This window comes from Melozone crissalis, unplaced genomic scaffold (assembly GCF_028551555.1).
Source record: "Melozone crissalis strain CALT ecotype California unplaced genomic scaffold, PUWL_Pcris_2 ptg000006l_1, whole genome shotgun sequence".
In the NCBI taxonomy this organism is placed as follows: Eukaryota; Metazoa; Chordata; class Aves; order Passeriformes; family Passerellidae; genus Melozone; species Melozone crissalis.
Genome location: NW_026535784.1, coordinates 6,912,290 through 6,929,586, shown reverse-complemented (window position 1 = coordinate 6,929,586; position 17,297 = coordinate 6,912,290).

Sequence of the window (17,297 nt, the reverse complement as noted above, 5' to 3'; positions counted from 1 at the left end):
CAGAAAATAGTGACCAGCTACACAAGTCATCCTACTTCATGAGAACATGAAAGAACTGTTTGGGAATGAGTTCTTTTAGCAGAAGTGATCTCAGTTCCTTTGAATTTCATATGGTAATTAACAGGCTTGTGAAATTCCGGAAAATAACCATCTTAGATGAGACAGAAGAAAATATTAAAGAGTTAAGACATCTAGGGCCAGATTCACTGTTGATTTAAGCCGCTTAATGCTGTTTCAGTGAAGCAAAGCAGCTGTAAACCCAACTTAGCTGGCCTGGAGCCACTGTGACTCCTATCAGCTAAAACAAAAGGAGTTCTCAGGGCACCAAACCTGGGTATGGAAATGTGGAGCAATCACTTGTGTTACTTTGTGCCCCTCTTGCTCATCTCTGCCCTGCTGCCCCATTGAACTGATGCTGAGAATCTGTGGGAAAAGAGGTTGCTCTTCAGTGCTGCGCTCCAAGCTCCAGGGGAACAAAGAGAATTGGCAATTCCTCTTCAGCAACAGCACACAAAAATGAAAGACAGGAGGTCTGTAAACAAAAAATAAAATTGAGTACTATTGTAGTAAAACTACTTCTAGTGAAGTCATTTCTTGAAGTAATTTCTTTAGTACTCTCTCTTAAAGACTGACTTAATTGTGGCTCCATAGGAAAGCATTATGGAAAACAGATTCTTCTTGTAAAATCTTCAGTGTGTGTGTGTATATATATACATAGATATATAAGGGTGAAAGTGCATACTTTTTTTGTTTGTTTTTCAGGACAGGAACTTATTCAGGCTTTTTAGTTCCCCTGAGCAGCAGGTATGATTAAGAATTCAAGGTAGCTGGCAGCAAGGAGGTTGGACCTAATCTATCTTGACTTTGCACTCTATGCATTTAAATGCAGCACGTCTGCATGGAATACACTGTAGTTTACTGAGGTACAGCATATCTAATTTAGTCACATGCATGCACTGAAATGGCTGTGTGCACATGGAGATCACTTCTTCTTTTTTTTTCCAGGTTTTAGCCAAATTAGAGGATCAAACCCATGTAAAACCTTTTGTAATGAAACTTGAAGCCACATGTAATGAAACCAGATAGTTTTTCCTTTCTGATGTAAAGTCTTTCCTGTTTTCAGACATTACTATAAACCTACATCTTGGTCCAGTCTGTAACTTGGTCCAGCTTGGATTAGCTTTGCAAACAGTTTGATGAATCTGGGATGATTTATAGCTGGAGGTAGAAACAAAACAAACAAAGAACCTAAAGTTTGGCCTGCTTTACTCTCAAAATTAAGTGTAACCGCCTACTGACTCCTTTTGGATTTTTGTGTCTGTTCAAATCCCAGAAGGAAAGCACCCCACTGTATCCTGGATCCACAAGAAAAAGATACTGCAGTGGTAAATGTAAAAGTAAGCTTCACAAATATCCTTCCCATTTCTGGTAAATTTCCATTTAGACTTAAATGAGGGATTTATACAGAATGTGATTGAGGAAAATATTTCCTCCTTAGTACCAAGAGCTGAATGCACTCATCTTTGTTCAGAAGACAAGAAGTACATCTATCAAAGAGCACTTTATCCATGCTATCCACAAACTTGTTCATTCACTTTTAATTCCGCTTAAAAGGAAGAAGACAAATATCAGCAGGGATCAGTTTAGCTAAAGGAAGTGTGACATTCAGAAAAATCAATAGGGATTTGCAAAGAGAGCGTGGCTAAAACTTAGCAGTGAAAAGAATGTGAGTTACAGAAGCTCTAAGAGTTCCCATTTCCTACCTGCTTCTAAGTCTAATGAGTCTAAATTCAAGATATGTCTTCAGGGAATAAGGTGCTTTTTGTGAAGAATATCCTACACTTTCATTTCATAACACAGATTCTTTCAAAAATGCTTCTTCACTGGGCCATATTTTTGTTCAGAAATCACGCTGGCTCTTGGTATTTCTACCTGTTACCGCTGCACCTGCACCAGGTGACACTCTTATCTGGGCCAGGCCATCTTTGCTTTCAGCATCAGCAGGCAGAAGGGGAACAAACCAGTCCCACAAGAAACAGCTGTGCAAAGTATGCCATAAGCAAAATGTGAATGAGCAGATACTTTGCTCCTCTGGCCCAGTGTGGGTAACACTCTGTCTCACTTAAGGGAGAAGCTCAAATGAAGAGCTGATTGAAGTTGTTTGTGTATTCCAGTGTTTGGCCAGAAGGAATGGAATATTTATCTTGACACACCTTCATTCCCATATAACTAGAAAATAAAAGTATAAACAGTCACAAATCTTTAAAAACATAATACTGAAGGTATCTCTAATTCTTGATAAAAAAAGCATTTTATGAACACAAATAAGAACACAGAAGTGTGGCCCTACACAAATTTAAACCCACAATTCTTTCTGTTATCAGAATTTTACTCCTGAGCTAAGAGGATTTCGATCTGTATCATATTACAATACATTCAATATTTAAAATATCTTTTTTATTTAAAGGTATCCTAAGCAAGTGCTTATATTACAACAGATCATGTTTCCTATTATTATCAATAGTGATCACTTTCAAAGGACAGATGGACAGTTGAGGCTCAGTAACATTGCCATGAAATCTATCCACACCTTGTGTAAGGTCAATCATGCACAAACCCATTTAACCAATCTTTAAAATACACATGAATCCTTTAATTCATTCTAGATCAAAATGCTGGTTTTCATCCACTTGAGGCATGAAAATGTATATAATGGATTCAGAGAAATTCCACATAATTATCCTGGCTGGATGTGAAATTTCCTTCAATCTTTGATCTATAATGTAGTAATGTGTCAGCTAGACCAGAGTAGTTTTATGTGCAGGAAATAAGACAAGCTGAGTAGCTTCATGGTTAATTGATTAAAAGGTTCTAAAGAAGGTGCAAGATCAAAGAGCAACTTAATGGTTTTATGTTACTCTAGAGAACTGTTGGTCCACTTGTCTGACAAGACTGACCTTGGGCAATGAAGTAACAGGCAATTAAAAAAAAATTGCAAAACTAAAACACAGATCATATTTATCTAGTTCAGCCTCCTTATTTCTGTTAGCAAGTATTAGGGGGCACACCCCCATTCTCTTAAGACAGCTTCATTTTGTTAGCCTTTTCTGCTATGTGGTCTAAATATTGAGTACACAACAACAACAACAAAATGACACAAAATAAAACAAACCAAAAATGGGAAAAAACCCTCAGAAAGTCAGAATCATGGAATGCCATGCCATTGATTAAAAGTCTATGTAGACAAACAAATATCAAACTATAGCTGAATGACAATTCAATGCAGAGTGCTTGGTCTGTGGAATCACTCACTGAGCTTCCTCAGTGTCATCACTGGCACTGGGAACTGATGACACCTCGCAGCTTTCAAGATTGGCTCATCTTGAGAAGTACATTAGGGAATAGGAGCTGCTCTGAAGTAATATAATTGCTTAAAATAAAGGAGATTTAAAAAGAAATAAATAATGCATTGACTCTTACAGAAGAATTTAAGAGGGCCATTCTCTAAATGACACTTTAAACCACCATACTTTCTGGTTAGGCTGTCATCAGTGGGCCATTCAAAACTCTCATGAGCACAGTTTGGTTTATGTCTCCTGAATACAAGCATTATAATTACATTGAGGTAAAAGAGAAATACTGAGAATATTAGGGAAATAATGGTAAGAACTGCACATAAAAATATTTCCACAAGCACCATAACCAGAATCTGAATTTTTCCGAGTTCTGATACAGTGTGGTATTTTGTAGCCACAACCAGATAATATTTTGCTTTAATTGAACAATTAAGACAATCACTTAAGACATCAACAGTAATAAGACTGGCGTTAGGCTCAATTTGGGATTCTATTCTATTTCAATCTGCAGTGCTTGGGCTTCTGGAAAACAGTAGTGCTTGCAAGACAGATGCAGCCTCCCCTTCATGCAGAGATGGCTTCATAAGTCAAACGCACAGTTACACTAAAAAAATCACATTTTTCTCTTCTTCTGTATTAATCTTGCTCTCCCCAAAACCAAGATACATGTTTTCCCATGCATTTTTTAATGTTTCTGTGGATAATCTTGTCCCTCCCCAGCAAATTTTCATCTCATTAAATGGTGAAGCAAGATCCCCTCCTCAGGCAACACTACCACTGTTTCCATCTTAGCAAAAAAAAAAGATAACTTGTTCTCCAGGTATTTATCTTTCCTTCAATATCATCAGGAGACCTTGGCCATGTGGCTAGAGGTATCACAGGATGTCCACCACTCGGAGCAAAATTATGAAGGCATCATTAAATCTGAAAACAACTTCCCTGAAGGAAAACTATTCTTTTAAGAGACACCTAGGAAAGTACTTGGATAATCTGAAATATTGGAAAGAGATAGAGTCACAGGAAATGTGACAAGACACAGCGTCTTAGGGAGACTCTTCTCATCTGTAGATTATAAATTAATTAACTCATCTGACCAGTGTTTTAATGATGCCGCTCTGTGCTCTACCATTAATGTCTTCTATTTACAGGACATGACTTTCAGGTCAAGGATGTAGAAGTTCCCTGTTGTTCTATTTACTTAAAACAAACAAACAAACCCCTCCTACTGTTCCTGCTGGCGTGCTTCACTTCACAAAGAAGAATATCCCGCTGGAGCTGACCAGCTGACAGCTCTGCCAAGTGCCTGATAAGCTGCTGCTCCTGGGTCACCACTGAGTGGGAACTTGGGAGCCGTGTAATGGGATTAGCTTTCCCACACCATTCCCAGAGAGCCCATTGTTGAAAGAGGAATAGTTTTATTGGTGGCAACAAGTCAAACACAAACCCTTGGCAAGTCAAAATAAGAAAAAAAAAAAAAACAAACAAATGGGGTTTTGGCAGAATCTGAGATTTGCCCTATTTGAAATTTCATTTTAAGCTGATGAAGAAGTTAACTGATCTGGAATGGGCCACTACATTTACAATAGAGCTAAAGGGTAACACATTAAAGACTCTTCTTTTGTTTTGATAAATGATCTTTCATTACCTTAACGGGCTTTCTTTCTCAAAGATCCTAAGTAAAAAAATCCCAACCCAGAAACACATCCTTGGGATGAGAGGGAAAAATACTAACTGCTAAACTTTCTGTGCAGGAGTCTTGAATTAGTCATTTTGTAGCTTTGCAAGTACAAAATGCAGGGGATTTTTGTGATTTAAGGACATAATAATTTTCAATGCGCAAATTCCCTTTACTGGAGTATAAATGGTGCCTTGAAGGCACATAACAGCATTGAATTGGGCCTGGCAGAATCAGTTTTATTGTATTCTACTGTGCAGAAACAATTCTTTCAGTAAAATTGTCACATGGCATTTTTCAGCCTGCTCAAGTTCAGTCTTGTTATTGTAAATTACTTTGTATTTGAGAGGTATATCCAAACATCTGTACTTAATACTGTCTTGAACCTTTTCTTTTATAATCTAAAATTCCTCTTTTTGTTTTGCTCTAGCCACTTTTGTGGCTGTAATTTCTAGCATAAGCGCTTTTCACAACTGTTGTCTAAATCCCAATTTCGTTTTCCAAATGATTAACAATACTCCAAAGAGACTTATGGGAAATGGTACTTCCTAATTTGTTTTTCTAAGTCTTCTGTGGGCCTTGTGTGTTTCCAGTGTCTTGTTACCAACAGATTGTAACTGAAGATTTGATTGTCACCTCTGCTTTTTGGAGGCTTCTACTTTTCACAGTGAAGCTGTTGCCACATTTTTAGTTAAAATGCCTGTACATGTGCTTTTGGACCTTACACCTCTTCAGCATGGTGAACCTCTCACTCTTGTGTTAGTGATTATGGTATCTTCACATGTTTTGTTTATGCACCAACCAAGCACCTGGAGAAATAGGGCATCATGTGGAGTCTTAAAACTTCACCAACTGAGAGGCTGGGTGAACATTGCTGGAGCAGAGTTATCACTGTAGGGATTAACAAAAAGGTTATGCGGTGAAGACATACCACTCAGCTGGAATTAATTTGGGAAAGCCTCATATAGTGTGATTTTAAGTCTGAAATATCTCAGGATCTTGCAAAAATAAGAATTTTCTCTTATTAAAATAACCATTGAACTTTCAGATTGCTGAGGATTTCTTGTACCTACAACCCACACACCAGGAACTGAAGAAATGCGGTGCTGAGCTGCAGTTAATAAGCCCAGCCAGACCTTGATGAGAGCTAATGAACTCCTACAGCTTCTTGCTGACTGTGTGGCACCATGCAGCTTTCTTGCCATCCTTTTTATAATCATTTCAGGTCCAGGGGTGCAGTGTTGGGTCGTTGCTGGCATGAATCCACAGGCCTCATTAACACCAGAGCTCCTGCTCAGGGCAGTGCAGGCACAACGCGCCTCTGAACCCATGTTGGCTCTAGAAGCACTGTGACATTTGTAGCTGCTCTATACCCAATTTCACAGGCTCCCAAGCACAGCTGATGCTCAAAGCCCATCTCCCAGGGTTTGCTCTACTAAGTGGTCAGGAAGCAGCTGTAAGACTGAAAAGGTCATAATTGCCTCAGTGTTGTGATTACCGAAGGACTTTGCCCACTATGACAAACTATATAAAGAAGCAGCTGCTCATCTGTGACAAACAAAACACACCCCATTCTGAATATGTCTCAGTGAATTCCTGGATTTTTGGGCATTAAGTTGAGCTACCTGACTGGAACTTGGGATGAGATAAAGGTGGTACTATTAACTCAAATTAGGAAGAGGTAAACAAGCTGGGGGAGCACTGATAATGAACATAAAGAATCCACAAAGAAAGCCAACTCAGCAACTGTGCTGCAGTCAGCTCTGATTGAGTCCAGCAGGGAGAGGACACAGCCCACTGACTCAAAAGAAGAGGAAGACTGAGCACGGGACTAATTAGCATTGGAAACAAGGGAATTATTTAACCAATAGAATAAGAGAACTGTGTACCCAATGAGAATTAATTCCTTGTTTGCTAAAATTTATAAGTGGGGAGAAGTTTAGAGTGACCTCATCCTCACCACTAAGAATAGAAGACCAATAAGACACTGTCTGGATCCATGGGTAGTAATATCTTTTTACTTAATCCCCCTGTTTTTTTCTATTTCCTTGTATCTCTCTCCACCTCATATTTACTTAACTAAAATCCATACCATTAACTTCAGCCTATGGTTTAGTTTACACCTTAATTTGGGTAGAGACATCTCTCTAATAATCATAAAAATCAGATCTTAACAGCAGTACTCCAGAAAATTGTATTTGTACCTGTAAAACTGAAGAGAATAGTAATATGCACAGATTTTTAAAAGCACACATATCAAAACTAGAATATGTCGATATGTTTGGGTCTAACTGTCAGATTCAGATAAAGAGATTTTTCTTAGCAATAAAATATCTGGTGCTTGCTTGTCAAAACAGCGGACTAATCTTTTTTCATTTTCCTTGTGACAAGGTCCAGTGTCTGAGAGTACTAAGAAATGAAATATTACTGGCTGACATGTTATTGTAAGTAAAAGACCAGTAAAACAACAAAAACTAAAGAGTAGGTTTAAATGGTCATTGCCTCTTCAATTTAAGAACAAACTATTAAATAAATTCCTAACTACTACTATCAATATCTAAAGCCAAAACATTAAAACAATTGAGTACAAAAATCACGCTTTAGTGAAAGTTGGTATAAAATGTTATTATTTGCATCAAAGAAATAATGTAAGTTCTAAATAGCCTCTTATGCAGCACCCATTGCTCCCATGGATAATTAGTATTCAGCAAAAACCACAGGGCATTAAAATATTTATTCAAACTAGAATGTATCTAACCAGAATAAACAAAACAAACAAACCAACCAACCAAAAAAAATCCAGTTGGTGACCTAATCTTCTTCCACAACTTTTCTCCACTGCTTGGGGAATGTACACAATATTTGTCCTTTTGGGACTGTGCAAGGACACCAGTGTATTCACCACTATTTGGCCCTCATTGATTGCTTTGCTTTCCAAAATTATAACACCACTGTTTTTTCAAGTCATCTTTAGAATACTGTACTAGATTGCAAGATTGAATTCCACACTAGAAGTGCTCATGGGATCCTTTTGGGATTCATGGTATATATGCTAAATAAAATAGATGGATGCACAGGAAGGAATAATACTGCAGGACTGAGTCTGCATTGCTCTTGAGAATATGTTATACCAATATATTCAGTGGGGCACTGCACTTCCTAGATTGGGCTGGTAATGGACATGGTGACATTTCAGTTTTGGGGATGGAAATCTACACAACCAGTGGCTGATTGGAGCATTCAAGAGTCAGCCTAGAGCAGGAAACTGACTGAAATGGCCTGAAAATAGACTATAGTCCTGAAACTTGCACCTATTTTCAGAGGAGGAAAAGAAGTAAATAAATAAAGGAAATAGTAATGAAGGAGGATAACAGGAGTGGGGTCTTCCCACGGTGGGATCTTCCATGTGGAGTAAAATTTCCATGTATAGTGTGAATCAGCTGACAGTCATAAAGAAAGCAGACTGTGGCCCACTGCAGACTGAAGTGCTTTGCATTACAGTTTAGAAAAACTGCCACAATTTAAACTAACTGCAGTTTTACAGAATGTCTAGAAAAGTTAAAACCTAAATAAGTTTGGGGCTTTAGGAACAAAGAGATGGTATTCAGATTCTGAGAAGTGGCTTGTATTTTTTATTATCCGGTCAAAAAACAGCTAAAATATGTGGGATGACATAAACTTTTGCTGCTCATGATGCAACCTTGAAAAATCCTGAGCAGAGAACTATTTGACAAGAAATAAAATTAGTTCATAGCAAATACTCAACCATCATTAAAAAGGTGAGAGTGAGCTGCAAGACTCCTTGTCAGGCTACTGTGAATACTAATAGTCTCCTGAGGTTCAGCAGGAGAACTCCTCATGACAGAAATCCATTGAAAACTTCTGAATATGCTGCAGTCATCCCTGGCTCAGGATGTTACTGAATGGCAAAAGGCTGAAAGCTGGGAGAATACTCATGAGAAGTGTTATGTACAGTTGCCTCGTTTTGTGTAGTCTTCCCTGAGCTCCCTCTTCAGCTCTCTCAGACTGTACACTCGATGAACAGACAATACGATGCATTAATATTTGATTTCCCCAGTGTTCAATTCAATGAAAGTTAGGATGTGCAATAGTTTTGAAATTATATTTTTTGTGAGATGGCAAGTTCACAGTATTTAAATACACAGTTCTTTTGTGAACAGAATTAACTCTCAGACTTGAAGCTGATAGGAAATGTTATACTGGCCACTTGTCCATGCCTTGTCTTGTGGCAAATAACTGACCTGGCAGGCCCTTGGGAAGTTCCCTCTTTTGCCTCCCATTGTGTGTATCTGTTAGTGTTTATCCTACAGAATATACCAAGTTTCCAGGCTCTTGCATTCTTAGCCTTTCTGACTGCACCATTACTCTTTTCAACCCACTCTTGAGATTAATTTCATGCCCACAAGGGCATCAGCTTGAGATTCTCCAGTCAACCCACACAGGGGGCACTTCTTATGCTGGCAACAGCAGGGCAGCCTGCAGCTGAACAGAGCAGTGAGGTACTCATTCCCCACTCTTTCCCTTCCCATCCTTTCCTTTCTCTTCCTCAAAAATACACATGCTCATATTCTACTGTTTCAAATACAGACCACAGAGGTGTACTAAGTTGAGCAGAAGCTTGTCTCCCTTTCCCCTTGTCCACTTTTCCTCTAGTTAATTATGTATTTTCTCTAGACTCTAGTTTCTCTTACCCAGCCTCTTCTCATATCAAAATGTAGAACCAAAATGGAAAACCAAAATGATGTCTGAATTACAGGAACTACAATCCATGAACAGATGAAGTCTAAAAGACATGAGCTTGAAAACATTGCTGTGCTCTGCTTGAATGTTACCTCAAATAACCTAATTTTTAATTCTCCCCCCAATCTTCTACATTCACTGCATTCTTTCTCACTGCAACTCCAGTGCGCTGTCCCCACTGTCCCATCTCCCCCTCCCTACCTCCCAACCCTTTTTTGTTCCTTTTTTTTTTCCTTTTACAAAGATGTTTCAATTCATCCTCCTCCAAAATCTGGTGGCATAGCAAGAGACAGCAGGGCAGCCTTCCTCCCCCCACTTGCTACTCCTCTGTGGGCAGGGATAAAGGGGATGTTACTGAACCACTTTCTGAAAGGAGAAACTATGAAAACTGTTCACCACTTCCTTCAATTCTATCCTTACTATTTAGTAATGACTTGCCACAACTCACCACCATCTCTACAGCCAGTACTTCTAGGCTGTTACCGACGTGAATTGAGTCTTATGAACCTTAAATCTGTCTTTCAAACCTTCTCTACATCTTAAGCAAAGATATTTTTTCTTACCATGCCTGGACTTGTTATCTCAAGTGCCAGCTGTGCTTGCTGTGTGGGAGACACGAAATGCTTTTGTGGCGCAGTGCTCCCAAGCTGTGTGTGCCCCAGAGCCTGATGCCCTCGCTGCAGCTCTCTGCTATGTCTGATCCAGCAAAGGGAACCTCATGGACTCTGGCAAAAGCTGAAAGGTCTGTAAGTGTTGTGAAAGACCACGTTGCACCTGGCTACAGCTTCTGCAGAGATGCATTTGGTGAGCCAGCACAGTTAGACCTCTTCCCCAGCATGTTATCTGCAGAGCAAGTAATGCCAGGTACATAAGTTTATTCCTGCTGTTGGGAAGAAAAAACAAACAAACAAACAAACAAAAAAAGGAAGAAAGAAAATAGAAGACAATTATGGGTAGAAATACTCTTGTGATGCCTTGTAAATTTGCTGAAGACTTTTTTGTATTTATTATTATTTGCATTGTTCTGTCAAGGGCTATAAAGTCCAGTAAACTTGCTAAACTTGCTCGTAGTTAATATTTTATATACTGCTACTGACCCGTGCCCTAGAGTGGGATAAAACTGGTAAAAAAATTCCTATCAAAGAACATATTTTCTCTGACAAGTGAACTATAAAATAAATTTTCATTTAACAGACTCCTCCATTTTGCCATCTTTGATATTTAAGGTGAAGAAAAACTATGACTTTTCCCTCGTTTGTTCTTCTGAATGGAGGCTGCAGAATGCAGAGGAGCAGCTATCTGAGAGGAAGCACAGAACTGGGAAGGAAAGAGAGGGAATCATTGCCACCGAGTGGGAAAACACAAAACTGCAGCGCGTGCCTCAAGTAGTTTGGGTTTTTTTTCTCTATTTAACTCTGATGAGAAAAACAAGTCAATCAGCCCTCACAGCAGCACCCTGAAAATTAGGTGCAAGTTTTCAACTTTGCTTATTTATTTCCCTCAGCAGAATTTAAAGTATATTTATCCTGCCTTAGAAATTTAGTCGGAAGTGGTTTTTTTCAAATAATTATAGAAAAGTCATCTAGCGACTACTGTTGGAGCTCATTCATGTCTCTCTTGCATTTAAATAATATTATTCAATGAGAAAGTTTTCTATTTTTCTTAAAATCAAATTCCAAGTTCACAAAAATCAGCAGGAAGAGAATAATGGCATTCTCTGCAGGGCAAAGAGAAAGGTTACACTACTAATATTTTTTTTATTTGCATGGGGGGGCATGTATCAGATAAAAGTACCTGCAATATAAAATAGTGGTGAACATTTCTCAATGCTCCCAAAGTTGTGATAGTCATCTTTTAACACCCAGTTCTTTTTTTAAAAGTAGATTCTGATTTATAATGAGCACCTGTTTTTTCTAGTTCTTTCCCTTTTTCTGTGATGTTGGGTACTACTTCATCTTCAGGATTACTGTGCTCACAGATACATTCTTTCATTCTGTTTCTACTTAAAAATACTTCCACTGTTTAGTGAAGAAAATAGTTAATGAAAATTTGTATTATAATCTGTGAAAATTTAGACTATCATTGCTATGCCCTAAAGCAATTGAGAATAATACTTGGATATATCACAATGTGTTTGTCAGGATTGAGAGGCAGCAGAGCGTGGGTTCAAGTCTGTACAAATCAGGCAAAAGAGGACTTCCAAAACCCAGTGAGCCTTCTAGCACTGCTTTCAAAACCTTTTGTTAGCTTTGAAAACTTGGATAATTGTAAAATTCAGAGAAGAATTCACAAATATATATCCAACTCCCCCTCTTCCTTCCCCAGTTGTTTGTCAACTACTTTTCTCTGAAACTGCAGCTTTTTTCTAAATATTTTCCATGAGTTAGTGGTGGTCACCACCAGGTCATCTTTGGTACTTTTTTGAGTCTTCTTCTTAGCTGTTTAACTATTGAAATGGTCTGATTAAGACTCCTGAGAAAAATTTGGAATGAAGATTCCAGTGAACAGCAGGGAGGCAGGAAATCAAGTATCATAAAACTCTAATTTAGAGACTCAAAAAATGGAGGTTCCTAATTCTTTGTTTTTTGACTATACTTGTGGGAATGAATCTCTCCTGTAAAAAAGCAAAGTACTTTTACAGAAGTAGCTGTGATTTTGCCAGCATCTGGTTGATGTAATGGAATAAATTGTCCTTCCTGAGCAACTGGCATCACCAGAACTGGCATCACCATTATTGATGGTGATATGAAAAGTTAGAAGAATTGGGAAAAACCCAAATTCTGACATGTCTCATTTTAATGTTAATTTCATTTTAAAGGTATTACAGTTCACTGAAGGATGGAAATAATTGGTCTACTTTGGTTCCTGGTAGTACTAGGAGGAGACAGGAGCATTGGTTCTGTGTGGCCATGGGTAAAAGATGAATGCAAGTATAACTGAGTCATTGCAGAGCAGCTTTAAACACTTCAATATGTAAAGAAAAGTGGAGCAATGATGAGTCAGCATCTTTGTATCTATAGGGACATAAATTTCTTTGACTCACTCAATGTTCATGGAAAAGCCTGATAATTTCAGATCAGCAGGGTATCCTTCAGGGTAATCAAAAACCTGGGCTTGAATTTAATTGCAGTTATCCATGCAACTACTTGATTGTGCTCAGCCTTGCACCCTCATTCACAGATCATACCCAAAGCAGCACGTCTGCACCCTGACAGTACCCTGTACTCTGTGATACCCACTAGAAATCTCATTAGGTTTGTAAATTTGGGGGTCATACCTGTATGAATTTTTGTTACTCTGAAACATCAGACCTGTGGGTCGGTCTGTTTCTTGGGACCTTGTCTCTGAGTTTTATGTAGGACTTTGATCTGCTAATCCAACATCCTTACACCTTCTTAGCACTTAATAATAGGCAATCAAATAACTTCTGGTGTATTACTGAAAAAGAGTAAGCAATCCAGTAGAATCACTGGGCTGTTATCCAGAATTGCTCAACTGAAGTGAGAGGTTTCACACCAATTTTCACTGAAGATAAAAGGGCAGATTCACAGGTCCATCTGCTTCACAGGCACTGAAGTAATCATCTGATGTAAGGCTTCTCAATGGAAGTGCCTGGAGCATTCAATCTTTGCAGACAAACCTGAAAACTCCAATTATGTGTCTACAATCTGTTCTGTAGCTCAAATTTATTGCCAAACCATGTAAAGTAACTCCTCTTTTATAGAGGACTCTTTAAAAAGGGGGAGAGTGGTTGAGTCAGGATAAAAGCTTTGTGGAATAATATTTGAAGATTATCTAAGTAACACACTCCTAGAATTCAGTTTAAACTTGCACTTTTTAACAGACCAGAGAGAATTTCTAAGTTTTCTGGAGAAATGAATTACCAAATACACTTAGGAAGCATGTTTTGTTCTTTTACTTCTCTTACTAGGTTGCAAGTTGTTGACGCCCAGCTGTGGTTAAAATTGCACTTGGTTTATTAACTTCTAAAATAATCTCAAATGAAAATATTTGTTTGTGTGTTATTACATTAATATTGAGGACTATAGTAAGATGTAAAATGAGTCAATTTTTAAGTCTGTTGGTAAACTCTTTCTTGTATTTAGAAAAATATAACAAACAAATCAACATAAACCACTTATTGTCTAACGGAAAAGCTGCTACAAATAGGGAGGGAAACGTTGACAATGCAAATTAATAAAATTATGACAAAAAATGAAGTATCAACTCCCTTTCTTCCACATTCAAAAGCCTGCACTTGTCAAGAAATAGTCTGCCCATAATTTCTCAACTGGCTCTGGCAACATGCCAAGTGTAAACCATGCCAAATTAGCTTAACAAAGGTGTAAATATGCTCAGACAAAAAGATCTAAATGTGGTTTATCTAAATGGTTTATGTGCTGTTCTTTCAATTAGTCATATTCCAATAAGCCTCAGTTTTAACTTCATAAGCCTCAGAATTAATTTGGCATTGGTGAATTCTCCTCCCCCTCAGTAATTAACTATTTAGCTGTGACTAATGAAAAAAGAAGTCAAATTGCATATTGGTTTTATCAGAAGTTATAGGTCATTATTATTCATTGGTTCTATTTAAACTGGTCAAGTATTATTATGAAAATTAAGCAATCAGTGCTGAGTTAGCCTTCATTTTCATGTTCTATATGCTCAATGGCATACACAAACATAAAAGTTTCCTTTCATTATAAATACTCTTTGGAAATTATTCATATTTTTGTCTTTACTTATTTTCAAGCATTTAAGAAGGCTTATGACAGTTAAATTAAAAAAAAAACTTAAAATGCATAAAGAAGAAACTCTTAAGAACTGGAGGTGATGCTACACAAATATACAGTAATAAACAGTGGGTCATTACACCCTATTTAACATTACAAATTGGTATCATCATGATAATGAAAAATGCTAAAATTTGTCATGTTTTGTTGATCCATACTGTGATCATAAAGTATTTTTCCTCCTAAATTATCCATCCACCAAGTATGTTTAAAATGTCACAGACTATTTCTGATTATGACTATCAAAAACAGTAAGACACAGTATGAAAAGCATTTTATTTTAAATAAATGTTTTATTATAAGTATTTTGACCCATATTCTCCATGCCTATAGTAAAGGGGAAAATCCAAGACCAGTTAGAATAAATAAGAAGCTACTTAAGGAGCAGAGAATCTACAAATGGATAGGACAAGTGTAATAAAAACCATTTTAAGATCATACTGTAGGAACCAGAAGGGACTGAATGAGTGTTTAACCTTAGGACTTCTCTTTTCCTAGCTCTTAAAATATCATGCCAGTTAGAAAAAATTATATAAGGATACAGTTTCATTCTATTCTGCTCCAGGAATTTAGGACCATTTTAGTCTGTATTTCTGCCATGTGGGAGGATCAAGGCCACCCAGAACAGCAGCACTCAGGTGGATGAGCCTTCCAAACACCCAATACACCAAGAAGAGCAGGACTCCCTGTGGTACCATACACACTGCAGGACCCTGACAATCTCTTATTTTGCATATTTCAGGAAAATTATTGGATTCTGAACTAAGCCCTGTTCTTGCACAGAGCCTAGAGTGTTCCTTCTCCTATTCCATACTCAGTTTATTCTGTACTTCCATGACATCAGTGGGAGCTCGCGTTTCCAAGATGCTAACCCTAGGTGTAACCCTAACCCTAATCCCAGGCAGGAAAAGCAGGCCTGGGCTATGGCTGCTTCCAAGGAAAAAGATGTGGAGGCAGACATGATGTGGCAGGTTTGGCTCCCCTTGCGATGCCTTTCACAGTTCCAGTGTGCCTGGATCTCTGTGGTTTCCCTGCCTAGGGTTAGGGTTATGCCTAGGGATAGGGTTTTTAAAGCAGAAATCCCCAGGCTCCAGGCACACTGCAGCTGCAAAAGGCATCCCATGGGGAGCACAAAATTGCCACAACATGTCTGCCTCCAAAGCTTTTTCCTTGGGTTTAGCGTTACGCCTAGGGTTAGGGTTTTTTGAACCAGAGAGCCCTCGAGCTCCAGGCACACTGCAGCTGCAAAAGGCATCCCAAGGGTAGTGCAAAAGTGCCACAACACGACTGCCTCCTCAGCTTTTTCCTTGGGACCATCCCTAACCATTGTCTGATTAACCTGCCTATGATTTGGGTTAGGGTTACAGATAGGCCTAGGGTTAGGGTTTTTTAAACTAGGAAGCCCCGAGCTTTAGGCGCACTGCGGCTGTAAAAGGCATCCCAAGGGGAGGGCAAAAGTGCCACAATATGGCTGCCTCCAAAGCTTTTTCCATTGAACTCTAAACCTAGGCGCAACCCTAACCCTAACCGTAACCCCAACCCTAGGCAGGTGAATCAGCCTAGGGTTAGGGATGATCCCAAGGAAAAAGCTCAGGATTAAAACACAAAAAGCCTAGGTTTATGGATGGTCCCAAGGAAAAAGCTGTGGAGGCAGCCATGTTGGGGCACTTTTGCGCTCCCATTGGGATGCCTTTTGCAGCTGCGGTGTGCCTCGAGCTCGGGGCTTCCTAGTTTAAAAACCCTAACCCTAGGTATAACCCTCATCCTAACCCTAGGCAGGAGAAACAGCCCTGGCCAAGTGCTGCTCCCAAGGAAAAAGCCGTGGAGGCAGTCATGTTTTGGTAGTTTTGGGATCCCCTTGGGATGCCTTTGGCAGCTGCAGTGTGCCTGGAGCTCAGGGCTGTCACCGGCATCTTTTCATAAAAATCCTCTCTTTAGGATTTTTCCCCCTTCTGAGAAGTTGTGGCCTCAGCAACAAAATGTAAACAATGGTTATCTGCTGCTGTGGAATGCAACAGGTGGATGCGTGATTGGTCTTCTGTGGATGTTTGGATTTATTGACCACTCACGGCAGAGCTGGCTCTCACTCTGTGCTGAGACACAGACCTTTGTTTATTCATTCTTTTTCTATTCTTAGCTTAGCTAGCTTCTGAGAACTTTCCTCTCTATTCCTTTTAGTATAGTTATAATGTAATATATATCATAAAATAATAAATCAAGCCTTCTGAACATGAGGTCAAGATTCTCGCCTCTCTCTTCACCCTGAAGACCCTTGCAACCTCAGTAACACAGGGCTTTCTGCTTTAAAAACCCTAACCCCAGGCATAATCCGAACCCTAAGCCTAAGAATGTAAACCACAAAGCCCAGAGCTCCAGGCACACTACAGCTGCGAAAGGCATCCCAAGGGGAGCACAAAAGTGCCACAACAGGGCTGTCTCCAAAACTTTTTCCTTGGGACCATCTCTAACCCTAGGCTGATTTACCTGCCTAGGGTTAGGGTTAAGGTTACACCTAGGTTTAGGGTTTTTTATACCAGGAAACTCTGAGCTCCAGGCACACTTCAGTTGCGAAAGGCATCCACAGAAGTGCACAAAACTGCCACAACATGGCTGCCTCCACAGCTTTTTCTTTGGGATCATCCATAACCCTAGGCTGATTTACCTGACTAGAGTTAGGGTTAGGGTTGTGTTTATGCTTATGGGTAAGGTTTT